Raw genomic sequence first — 13893 nt, forward strand, 5'->3', positions numbered from 1 at the left:
ATACATAAACCTCACAAAGACCCAACAAAGAAAGAGAACTTCAGACCAATTTCCCTTATAAATATTGATGCAAAAATACTCAATAAAATTCTCACAAACTGATTCCAAGAACACATCTAAGCAATCATCCATCATGATCAAGTAGGCTTTATCCCAGGAATGCAGGGATGGTTCAATATTTGGAAATCCATCAATGTAATCCACTACATAAATAAACTCAAAGGGGGAAAAAACTCACATGATCATCTCACTAGATGCTGAGAAAGCATTTGACAAAACTCAACATCCCTCCATGGTAAAAGTCTTGGAAAGATCAGAAATTCAAGGCCCATACCTAAACATAGTAAAGGCAATATACAGCAAACCAGTAGCCAACATCAAACTAAATGGAGAGAAACTTGAAGCAATCCCACTAAAATCAGGGACTAGACAATGCTGCCCACTCTCTCCTTACCTATCCAATATAGTATTGGAAGTCCTAGCTAGAGCAATTAGACAACAAAAAGAAGTCAAAGGGATACAAATAGGAAAGGAAGAAGTTAAAATTTCACTATTTGCAGATGGTATGATAGTACACTTAAGTAACCCTAAAACTTCCACTAGAGAACTCCTAAACCTGAAAAAAAAAAAAAAAAAAAACAAAAAAAAAACCAACAACAACAAAAAAAAAACCTTCAGCGAAGTGTCTGGTTATAAAATCAACTCAAACAAATCAGTAGCCTCCCTCTACTCAAAGAATAAACAGGCTGAGAAAGAAATTAGGGAAATGACACCTTTCACAGTAGTCACAAATAATATAAAATACCTTGGTGTGAATCTAACCAAGCAAGTGAAAGATTTGTATGACAAGAACTTCAAGTCTCTGAAGAAAGAAATTGAAGAAGATCTCAGAAGATGGAAAGATCTCTCCTGGTTGTGGATTGACAGGATTAATATAATAAAAATAGCCATCTTGCCAAAAGCAATCTACAGATTCAATGCAGTTTCTATCAAAATTCCAAATAAATTCTTCATAGAGATAGGGCAATTTGCAAATTTATTTGGAATAACAAAAAACCCAGGATAGCCAGAACTATTTTCAACAACAACAACCCTTTGGGGGAAATCACCATCTCTGACTTCAAACTGTATTACAGAGCAACAGTGATATAAACTGCATTGGTACAGAGACAGGCAGAAAGATCAATGGAATAGAACTGAACACCCAGAAATGAACCCACACACCTATGGTCACTTGATCTTTGGCAAAGGAGCTAAAAACCATCCAGTTGAAAAAGGACAGCATTTTCAACAAATGGTGCTGGTTCAACTGGAGGAAAACATGTAGAAGAATGCACATTGATCCATTCTTATCTCCTTGTGCAAAGCTCAAGTCCAAGTGGATAAAGGACCTTCACATACAGATACACTAAAGCTAATAGAAGAGAAGGTGGGCAAGACCCTCAAATTCCTAGACACAGGGGAAAAGTTTCCGAACAGAACACCAATGGCTTATGCTCTAAGATCAAGAATTGACAAATAGGACCTTATAAAATTGCAAAGTTTCTGTAAGGCAAAGTCAATAGGACAAAATGGCAACTAACAGAGTAGAAAAAGATCTTTGCCAATCCCACATCCAACAGAGGACTAATATCCAATATATACAAAGAACTAAAAAAATTAGACTCCAGGAAACCAAATAACCTTATTAAAAATGGGGTAGGGAACTAAACAAAGAATTTTCAAATGAGGAAACTCGAATGTCAGAGAAGCACCTAAAGAAATGTTCAGCACCCTTAATCATCAGGGAAATGCAAATCAAAACAAACCTGAGATTCCACCTCACACCAGTCAGAATGGCTAAGATCAAAAACTCAGTTGATAGATGCTGGCAAGTATGTAGAGAAAGAGGAACACTTCTCTATTGTTGGTGGGATTCCAAGATGGTGCGATTACTCTGGAAATCATTCTGGTTGTTCCTCAGAAAATTGGACATAGTTATAATTGGACCCAGTTATACCACTTATGGCCATATAACCAAAAGATGCTCTAACATATAACAAGGACATATGCTCCACTATGTTCATAGCAACTTTATTTATAATAGCCAGAAGCTGGAAATAACTCAGATGTCTTTCAACAGAGGAATGGATACAAAAAATGTGGTATATTTATACAATGGAGTACTACTCAGCCATTAAAAACAATGAATTCAAGAAATTCTTAGGTAAATGGATAGAACTAGAAAATATCATCCTGAGTGAGGTAACCCAATCACAAGAGAACACACATGGTATTCACTCACTGATAAATGGATATTAGCCCAGAAGCTTGAAATAGCCAAGATTCAACTCACAGGCCACATGAAGCTCATGAAGAAGGAAGACCAAGTGTGGGTGCTTCAGTCCTTCTCAGAAGGAGTAAGAAAATACTCAAGGTAGCAAATATAGAAACAAAGTATGGGACAGAAACTAAAGAAGGAGCCTTCTAGAGACCATTACACCTGGGCATCCATTCTATGTGTAGTTACCAAAGGTAGACACTGATGTGGATGTCAGGAAGTGCATGCTGACCAGAGCCTGGTATAACTGTCTCCTTAGAGGTCTGCCAGAGCCTGACATATTCAGAGGTGGATGCTCACAGCTAACCATTGAACTGATCATGGGGTTCCCAAGGGAGGAGTTAAAGAGAAGACTGAAGGAGCTGGAAGGGTTTGAGGCCCCACGAGGATAGCAACACTACCAACCATTCAGAGCTCCCAGGGTCTAAACCACCAGCCTGGGAGCAGATAGGGCAGGGCCCATGGCTCCAGCTGTATATGTAGGGGAGGATGGCCTTGTCTGACATAGGTGGGAGAGAAGATCCTTGGTCCCATGAAGGCTGGATGCAGAGCATGGGGGAATTCCAGGGTGGGGAGGTGAGAGTGGGTGGGTGGGGGCACATCCTCATAAAAGCAGGAGGAGAGGGTATAGGATAGGGGGTTCCTGGGGGGGGGTAGAAATGGGGTAAGGGGATAATATCTGAATAGTAAATAAAATATCCAATAAAAAAAAGAAAAAAAAAGGTTATAATTGTAACATCAGAGCAAGAGAAAAAACAAGGTTAGAAAAAAAGAGCAGAGAGAACTTTTTGGAAAACTTTTATATAAAGTTTTTGCAGAACTAAAGAACTTAAAAATAAAGGCTAAAACCACTTTAAAAAAATAAGTAAAGGACAAATATCTGTTGTTACCAAAGTGCATGCAAGAAGTGAATACCTTAAAAAACAAAACAAAACAAAATGAAACTAACTTTTTAGTGTAATTTTTATTTATTCTGATGATGATGAGATGAAAGAAAAAATTCACACACACATATATATATTGCTATATCATATCTCCCACTATATATTATTTTTATACCCACATAATTAATGACATCATAACTGCAAATATATAGTTATATATGAGGTGACTTCTAATAATTTATATTATTTGGGTAATTGTTGTCTTTGACAGAAAAGCAATGATGGGCTTTTTTTTCCATCCTCTGTGAGGTTATACACAAACAGAAACTACTGAAAACTTCCAAATGTTCATGTTTTTTATTTTTAAAAAATTTTCCTTCATTCTCCTTTGTTCTGTTTTTGTTTCTCTTTCTATGTTTTTCTTCTTTAGTTCACCTGGTTTTGAAATCATGGTAATCCCCCTACCATTTGTTTTTAAAGCATTCATCAAATATAAGCCAATTTCACATCCTTCATTGTCTACTGTTTTGTTTGGTAATTTTCTCTTTAACACACCCTGTTTCTCATTTCCATTCTATAGTCTTGTTCTAAAAAGTATTGTAACGTTAATCCGCACTAACGAGATTGTGCTTTCAATTATCCTCCTAATTAGTTCCCCGTTTGAAATGTCATTAATCCCTTGGGTTATTTATTTTTGTATGAATATGCATGACATATTTTTATAGGAAGTCCATCTAATTTAGTTTGCTGATTATACTGCTAATCACCTAACTTATTTTTTTTTGGTTATACTGATCAAATAATGTTTATTGAGGTTTACATTTATGAAATAATATGATGACAGGTGCTAGAAGAGGCTTTAGTGTTTTATCTGCAATGATTCACACTTGTTGAATCTGTTGAATTTTCCAAACCCCATAAACATAGCCCAAACCGTAGCCCAATAAAATGGCTTGGAGACAGAGGCAGTTCCTAACAGCTGCTCTCCATTCTGATTTCCTGAGGAATCCTATTTAGAGACCAAGACTTTCTTTCAGGTCCTTCTCTGTTCTTTTTGGACACACCAGCTCACAGGTCCTTTTCAACCAGGGACCTTCTGTACATGGTACAGAGACAGGAGACATTCTGGATCTCCATGCAGCTTGCTAAGACAGGGATCTCCTCCATGTTCCTTTCCCAACCTTTGAGACGCACAAGTTCTCAGCCTAATGTCCACAATGGACTCTCCAGCTGGAACATATGTGATTGGAGATCCATGCCAATCTTTTCTTTCAAGGCTCACCTTCCATTTTCCCTATTGTGCTTTGAGACCCAGGGCTCATCAAGACTGCCAAAGGACATTTGTTTTAGTTCATTGACTGAACCACAGAAGACACCAAACTGTAGCTCACAATCAGAAAATCCAGGGTAGAGGCTGAATATACAAGTACTAAACAAAGAGAGAAAATCCAATACCATACCTGCAATGAGTTAGCTATGTCCTGAATATTTTAAATACCCCTTCTGAAAGAAGTAAGATTCCTTAAACTATGAAAGAAAAATATAACTTCAGGTGTACTTCAGGTGTACAAATCCAAAATGAAGACCTTAAAACAACATGGAAAAAAAAAAAAAACTAACATACCTCTCCAAAAAGGACAAATCTCATAGTAACAACTCCTATAGGTTGGGTAGTGGGTTACACCTCTGATTGAGCAATACCAAATGTATAAAGCCTATGATTAACATTTTTAAAAAAATGTATAAATGCAAAAAGGAAAAGGGGGCATGGGATAGGGGTTTTCTAAGGGGGGTAATGGGGAAAGGGGATGGCATCTAAAGTGTAAATAAAATATCTAATAAAAAAAAAGAAAAAGAAAATGACCTCAAGGAACACACAAAGAATTTAAAGAATTGATTACAACTGTTCTGAAACAATTCAAAGATGAGATGACAATGAGTTGAATTAAACAAGGGAGTCAATCCAAGACATGAAAATATAGTTTAGATACTTAAAGAAACCCAAACAGAAAATAAAATACTGGAGATTAAAAACAAGAAATCAATTTAAAAACTCACCAACCAAGTGAGTTATGTTGGAAGAATCTGGGATAGAGAACAAAGCAGAAGCTGTTGATCACATAGTAAATGTCAATGAGAAGTTAAAAATATGAATGGAACATGGGAAATATTTTGAGATACAAGGAAAAGATCTCATCTCCAAGTTAGGAGTATAGAAAGAGAGAAGCATCATAGCAAACACATAGAGTATATCTTTAGTAAAATTACCAAAGAAAACACCCCAAGTCTAGAGCAATAGATTCCCTTTGCCTTGTACAAGATGCCTACAGAACACCAAACAGACAAGGGCAGAAAAGAAATTTTCTAGGTAACATTATGGTTTAGACATTAAAAACACAGAATAAAGAGAAGGCATTGAAAGCTGTCAGAGAGAAAGGTCAAGTCAATTACAAAAGCAGAGCTATTAGGATAACACTGGCTTACTCAACAGGAACCATTATAGGCAGAAGGCCTGGGGGAAAAAAAAGGGTGCTACCAGTCCAAAAAAACAAAACAAAACAAAACAAAACAAAAACAAAAGACCAACTATCAGTTCAGATTATAAGGCTCAAAGAAACTATATACTAAAATTGAGAAGGAAACACTGACAAATAAAAACTGTGATAAGAATAGGTTAATGAAGGTATAATTACTAATCCATCTTTACAGTAATACTAGAAGAAACACCTCAATCTGAAGAGATGAATAAACACAACTAAAACATCTCAGAAACAAGGAAGCAAACAGGACACATAGTCAAAAGAGACTGGAGAAAATAGTACAAAGCAACCAAATGACAGAAACTAAAAAAAAAAAAAAAAAAATCAAGATTAATTAATTTAATAGTAATAGTCTAAGTTCTCCAATAAAGAGACATAAACTATGTTTTATTTCTGCTGACTCCAAGAAATACACCTCACAATTAAGGATAGACATTGATATAAAACAATGCAAAAAGGGTGTTCCAACCAAACGGGAATAAAAGACAAGCAAGCTTATGTATTTCAGTATCAAACAAAATAGACTTCAAAGCAAAAACAGAAGAAATAATGAGAGATAGTTTACACATTAAAGGAGAAATCCACCAAAGGATCACATAATTCTATATATCTATACACCTAGTATAGGGGTACACAACTTCATAAAAGAAATACTGTTATATTTGAAACTACAAATTGGCACTAACACAATGGCAGTGGGTGATTTCAATACCCTACTCTTACTAGTAGATTCATCATCTGGTTCAACAGAACAAAACCTAAATAAACATGAAAGCTCTATAGTTAAGAGACATTATAAAACAAACAAAACAAATTAATATCTGCAGAACATTTGACCCCAACACTAAAGAATAAACATTCTTTTCTGCAGCCCTTAGAACTTTCTCCAAAAATCTTTAGAAAAAAAAAAAAACTTTAACCCATATGGGAGCAATAAAAGCACACCCTCATGTTCTATATAGTTGCATTGGAATAAAGAAAGATATGAACAGCAACAGAAATTATAGAAAACACAAAAATATGAAAACTAAGCAACATATTAAATGATAACTATGTCAAGGAAGAAAGCAAGATGAAAATTTAAAAATTATCTAGAACCGAATGAAGATTTAACACAACATACCCAAACCTGTATGATACAGTAAAAGCAGTCCTAAGAAAAAAAATCTGTAGCACGAAGTCTCTGCATAAAATATTACAGATATTTACAATTGCAATGTTAATGATTTATCTAAAGTCTTGGGAATCTAAGAAAAAAAAAAAAACAGCCAAAAGAGTCTGTAAGAAGAGCTAACCAAAATCATGGCTAAGACTACTGAAATATCATTGATGAAAAATACAAAGAATCAGTGAAATAAAGAGTAGGTTCTTTGAAAAAAATTAACAAGATTAACAAAACTTTAACCAAAAAAACTCAATAATAAAAGGGATGATCTATATTAATAAAGGCACAAATGAAAAGAGACATAGTACAACAGATACAAAGGAAATTGAGATTACAAATTTAATATCCATGTTCTATCACACTAGAAAATTTAAAAGAAATGGATAAATTTGTGAGTATTCATGGCCTATGAAAACTAAATTGAGAGTCACAAATAATTTAAATAACTCTATAATATCCAATAGAGAGAATCTCTAAAAATTTCTCAACTAAAACCCAGGTCCAGAGGAATTCACTGCATAATTCAAACTGGTTCCAAGAAGAAATAATATCAATGCTCCTGAAATTATTCCACAACATAGGATATTAAAGAAGATTTACAAATACTTTTTACAAAGCCAATATTATTCTTATATGAAAATAAGATAAAGATGCAGCAAAAGAAGAAAATTATATATAGGCCAATCTCTCTGATGAAAATGGCTGCAAAATTTTCAATAAAATACTTGCCAACTGAATTCAAGATTCATAATAAAGACTATCTTTATTTATCATACCATCATCAAATCAGCTTCATTCCAGGGATATAGGAATGGTATGACATATGCAAGTGAATTAAAAAAAAAAACCCTACCACATTAATAGACTTAAATAGAAACCACACAGTCTTCTCATTAAATGCAAAAAAATAATGACAAAATTCAACATCTCATGATGAAAGTATCTGAGACTTTATAAATGCAGGAAATATATCCCAACCTGATAAAGGCAATATGCAACAAGCCAACTACTACCAAATGAAGAAAAGTTCAAATTATTACCATTAAAATGAGGAATAACCCAGGTATGGTGGTGTATGCTTTTAATGCCAGCACTCAGTAGGCAGAGACAAGTCAATCTCTGTAAATTTGTGGCCAGCTTGGTCTACAAAGTGAGTCCAGGAAATCAAGGACTACACAGTTAAACTGTGTCTTAAAATACCAAAAGAAAATATAAAATAAGTTAATAAATAATATAATAAAATAATAATAAATAATATTATAAAAATAAATAAAATAATAAAAAAAATAACTACAATCTTAAAATTCATGGAAACACAGGTATCCAGGTTAGACTACATGGTTCTGAACAATAAAAATCTGTTAGAGATATCATCATATTATATTTCAATTTCTATTACAGAGCTATGGTATTAAAATTTGCATATAATAACAGAAACACAGACATACTGACCAATAGACTACAGCTGATGAAACAAACACATATAAGATTTCAAGTCATCTGATTTTGGACAAAAAAGCCAAGAATCCTCGTTGGAGAAAACAGCATCTTTAATAAATGATGATGGTTAAACTAGATATGTAGAAGAAAAAAAAATGATTCTTACCTCTCACCCAGCACAAAACTCAACTCCAAATGGATTGAGCTCAAGAGAAGAAATAACATCCTGAATCTGGTAGAGGAGAAAAAGGAGAATATGTTTAAACTCAGTGGCAAAATAAAGGACTTTCTGAACAGACCTCAGACAGAGCATTTTGATTAATAATTAATCAATGATACCCCTTTAGACTAAAATGATTTTGAATAGTAAAGGGTACCATGATTGGAGTGAAGAGGCCACCTAGAGAATGGGGAAAAATATCAACTATACATCTGACAGAGAATTAGTATTTAGATCATACAAAGTACAAAGCATGTAGGAAACTGATTATTGAAGAAAGAACCAATTCATTTTTAAAAAATGAAACATGGAACTAAAAACAACTCTAAAGGATGAAAGACAAATGTGTGTGAAACCTAAATAATATGGACATTATTTAAAAAAAAAACAACTAGCCATCAGGGAAATAAAAATTAAAGCTATATTAAGATTTAATTTTACCACAATCAGAATGGTTTAGACTTAAAAAAGAAAACATAGAGGACAAAGACTGCTGGTGAGCATGCAGAGAAAGGGTGACATAATTTACTGCTGGTGGGAGCACAGATTGGTGCTGAAACTATGAAAATCCGTGTAGAAGTTCATGAAAAATCTGTAGAGAGATCTATTATACATTCTAGCTACATCACTCTTGGATATATACTGAAAGGAATCTATAAGCCACTGTAGAGATACCTACTCACCCATGTTCATTGGCACTGTATTTATAATAGCCAGAAAGTGGAAAGAGTATAGATGACTACAAATTAATTCATTGATAGTAAAATTGGTATATTTACACAATGGAAAATTGTGTAATTGGTATATTTACACAAATTAATTCATTGATAGTAAAATTGGTATATTTACACAATGGAATCATTTTCAGCTATTAGGAAGATTTAAATTGTAAAAATAATAGGTAAAATGATGGGACTAGAAAAATCTGAAGGAGGTAACCCAGAGAAAGAAAAATTTTCACTGATTTTTTTTCCCTCTCACATATGCAGTTTTCATTTGGAATACCATATAAGTTAGGATGTTAGTAAGGGCTATGAAGGAAGGGCTTCCAAAAGAAGGGGCAGCAAAACACAAGAGTACAAAGGACTAACAAGAAATAATGGAAAATGAAGGCTAAAACTGGGGTGGGAAATGTGAGGGCAGGGTATACGTAAAAATATAGGATAAGATCAATAACATCAGTTGTAGAGTGAAAAATTATAAAAATCATTTTATAAAATATATACAGGTTTTTCTTTAGACTTTTCTTTAAGGAACATGAAAAATATAGAAAGTTTTTATGACCCCTAGACCTGAGCAAAAGAATGCAGGTTCACTAGTTCCAGGAAAGCAGAACTGAATGTAAGATTTCAGGCCTTCACTGGCCCTGGATACATTCTGGGAGTAGTACATTATCCCTGAGTCAGAGGACACTTGCTGGATTAACATTCCTCAAGTCTCAGGGAAGAGAACTCACCTGTGGGTGAGGGAAGGCCCAAAGCAGGAAGACACATTCCTGACCACAAAGAAAAATGCAAGTCATCTAAGTAGGGCTGAGAAACTAGTAAACAGGATGACTTGACAACAACTGAGAAATAGTTGAGCAAGTGACAGGGCAAGACCACATTTTGAGAAGAATGAGTATACAGAGTATTTTCCACATGACTCTGATTCACTTAGGTTGGGTTCCTCTGGAATTCTCTTGTGTTTTTCTCTATTTTCTTGGTGCACTGTGTTTTGGTTGTCGTTCTATAAGTTCTTTTGTGCAAGAGCTCGCAGCTCTCCTAGTACAGCCTCCTGAACCCCCCATCCACGCAAGTTGGCCACCAGGGTGTGTGGTTGTGCTGGGGACCTTGGGGTCACTGCTGTAACAAATCAGCTGCTTTCCACCTGCTGCCTGTGAAAATAGGTAGGGCCCAGGTGATTAAAAACCTGGTGGAGGAGCCATGGCAGCTGGACAAACAGTCACAGCAAGATTATTCACCTGAGAGTTATAATTATATATTTTTTTATTTAAAAAAAAAATAGTGAGTGAATAGCGCTGAGATTTTGAAAAAAGAAAAAGTGAGTAAGTAGTGCTGAGACAAGTCACGTGACGTGACTCCAGCTTAACTCTGAACCAACAAAACTGCCTGCAGGCAGGTCAGGCTGGTCAGGCAGGTCAGGTAGGTCAGGCAGGTCAGGTAGGTCAAGCAGGTCAGGCAGGTTGCCTGCTACAAAAAGTTACAGGCTGTCCTGAGTCAGAGAAAATAATGTTAATACTGTGTGAGCCTTCAACATCTTAACAGTCCTTGCTGTGAAATGCTGTAGGTAAGGCTAGTCATTCTGATTTGGTTTCTTTCTTAAGGCTTTAGAGGTGAGCTCACATTACACCTGTAGACAAGGTACTGTTTACAGACTGAACTAGGCTGTGGTCTCTAATGTGATGTGAGCAGCAGTCATGCAGCCTCACAAATACATCAGTCTGCACAGAATTCTAGAAGACTATTTACTGCTTTTACAGGTGATCAAAACAATTAATAAGATAAAAGCCTTTCTTTCCCAAGACCCTCACAGGTTCTGGTTTTCAGAAGTGCTTTTTAGGACTAAAAGAGTGGGAGAAGATACTGGAAAAGGAATGTTCCCCCAGACATGGGGACCCCATCAACTGATCAGGCCATGGTCAACAGCGGGTTACTTCTGACCAGATGTGACTAAGATCTTCATGTGACAGAAGGTAAGGGACACGTGAAGGCCCACACCAGATCCCATTGGCAGATTTTGAGAGAGAGAGCTACATGAGACCCCACTAATTTTGACCAAGGCACATGAGGTTAAACAGGGATCAGATGAGTTGCCCACAGCCTTTCTAGACAAGCTCACAGAGACATTCTGTCAGTATAGGCTAGGCTTCAGAGGCTAGAGAGACTATAAGATAAGTCATTAAAAGGTTTAGTGTAAGTTGCTGAGAAAGTCTAGAGGAAAGGAGTGGAGAAAGAAAGAAAAAGAAAGGTGACAGGAAAGGAATTTATAGAAAGCAGAGAAGAGGGACTCCAATCAAAGGGAGATAAGAAACTCCGAGACCAGTGTGCACATTGCAAGTGAAGGAGCCAGCTTTGGGGTCCAAGAGGGCCCTAACAAATAGAAGCCAGGGTCAGGAAATCCCAGGCCTTGAGAAAAACACCCCAAATGGTGAAGGTATTAGCTCTGTTTAAAGACAGCGATTGAGATAGATGGGGCTTGGAGCCACCCAACTCTTGATAGATACAAGGTCCTCCTCCAAGCTGATGGACCAAAATGTATTCATGGACTACCTGAAAAATAGTGGACCAAGATATGGGCTGGGTATCCCATCCATTTATGGTCATCCTAGACTGTCCCTACCCTCTGTTGGGTCAAGACTTACTCCCCAGGATGGGGGCCCAGATACACTTCCTACCCCACGGGCTGCAACTAACTGGCAAGAACTCATGGGTAGAAGAAAGGCTTCTCCTATTGACCCCGGCCGGGAGCTAAGGCAACCTGCTTTACAGATGGGAGCAATTTTCTCCATGCTGGTCAGAGACAAGCCAGCCCTATGACACAAATGTCATCCAGGCTGACTCCCCAACTCTGGGCTCGTTGGTACGGAGAACAACCTTGGAACTTGGGGCTGACAAGAAAATCAACATCTGCATTGTGGGGGAAAAATCTTGTGGGGGGTGGGCAGTGTGGGGAAAAAATCTCTGGGGGGGGGGAGGTCGGCAGGCAGCGTGGACCAAGCTTCGAGGGCAGGCGGCAGGGTCCCGCTGCACTGCTTCCCACACCACTGGCCGAGGGTCTCATATTCACACAGCTGCTGGCAGCTGCGGTTCGAGGTTCCAAAGGCTGGGAATCTGGCGACACGTGGACGGTTTTCCAAAGCCTTTATTGTTCATGCCATGGTAAGTGGGTGTAGATGATGAGTGCTCCCCGCCAAAAGCCAGGGGAACCTGACTTTTATAGGGAGGGGGAAAAGGGGAGGGAATAACTTAATTAGCTACACCCCTGGCCTTTAGATAACTCATTAATATTTAAATCTCTGGAGGTGGAGACTTGTTAATCACATGCCTCTACATGCCTCTACATGCCTGAAGGGCACACGTTAAATGGAGTTACCTTGTCCAAGGCCCAACACTGCATGGACAGCTGGTATGCTTTTGCCACAGCCCATGTCCACAGGACTATATACCAAGAGAGAGAGGAGACCCTGATGAAGCCAGCAGTTGTGAGTATTCGTTGACCAGGACACCAAAAGGGAAGAGACTCAGTGGCCTGAGGCAACAACCAGACAGATCAAGTTGCTTGATACAAGAGCCTGTCCTGGTTATGGGCCTAAGAGATGGCCTCATTTAAAACACAGAGTAAAAGAAGAAACTCAGATTGCTAGCCATCCTGCCAGCTACTATCTAGAGGAAAAGAGACAATGGTGCACACAAGAAGGGAGAACTATACTCCCCAGAAAACAAAAGACTTACTAGACTATACAGATAGACTCTTGAGATATGAGTGTGACCAAGCCGTTAAGAGAGTTAAAGCACATAATGGACCTCAGGTTTTGGGCCAGAGAAGTAAGACAGTGTAAGGTATGCTAGAAAGCAAAGGCCTATGAGACTTAGAGTAAGTAAGAAAATACCTAGGAGAAAACAGCCTAGAATAGAGATCTTCCCAAGGTTTCAAGTGTCTGACATAATTAGATCAGATAACAGTCTTGTTTTTGTTTCTAAGATAAGTCAGAAATTGTCAGAGATATTAGGGTCCTTAACTAAATTGCCCTCAGAAGCTGGCATTGACTGGGGGGGGGGGGAGGTTGTCCCTTCCCTTGTCCCTGTTCCACACCCAGAATGTCCCTCTTATGTGAGAAATGATTTTTCAGGCTACTAAGAGACTGTTCCTGGTGCTGTTGACCATCCGACCTCCTTGAAGTTCACCAACACCTGTTCCTGATGCCAACTGGAGAACAGCCAGACACCTGAGCAACAACCTGCTGTTTAGCCCAAGGTCACCTGCTATTCTACAAGGCCAAAGAGCAGCAGGCCTTGACTCCTGAGACATCCCCACCCTAGAGGCACAGGAATAATGCAGCCTAAGAGAGTAGGGCTTAGGGTGGGTACACCCAAAGTTAAATGACAGCTTGTGATTCCAAGATTGAAATTGAAATGTGAATCTAGTTATATAGATTTGTTCCTTTTGCAATTTCTCTTTATTATATATGTGATTATATGTGTATGTAGACAACTGTGTGCCACAAGATGTATGAAAAAGTCAGAGGGCAACTTTAGAAGTGAGTTCGAGATGTGCCTAAGATTTTTTCAAAGAGAGCTCATCTTCTTGACCTTGGCTGTCAT

The 13893-nt window shown here is 37.5% G+C and overlaps 1 long non-coding RNA gene across 1 annotated transcript; it reads left to right on the forward strand.

Moving 5' to 3' along the window:
- Positions 1-11144: 11144 nt before the first annotated feature.
- LOC143434787 (uncharacterized) lies at positions 11145-12725 on the forward strand. Its single transcript, XR_013104543.1, has 3 exons — positions 11145-11264; positions 12363-12450; positions 12594-12725. It is a non-coding gene; the product is annotated as an uncharacterized LOC143434787 (long non-coding RNA).
- The last annotated feature ends 1168 nt before the right edge of the window (positions 12726-13893 follow it).

This window comes from Arvicanthis niloticus, chromosome 17 (assembly GCF_011762505.2).
Source record: "Arvicanthis niloticus isolate mArvNil1 chromosome 17, mArvNil1.pat.X, whole genome shotgun sequence".
NCBI classification, from domain to species: domain Eukaryota; kingdom Metazoa; phylum Chordata; class Mammalia; order Rodentia; family Muridae; genus Arvicanthis; species Arvicanthis niloticus.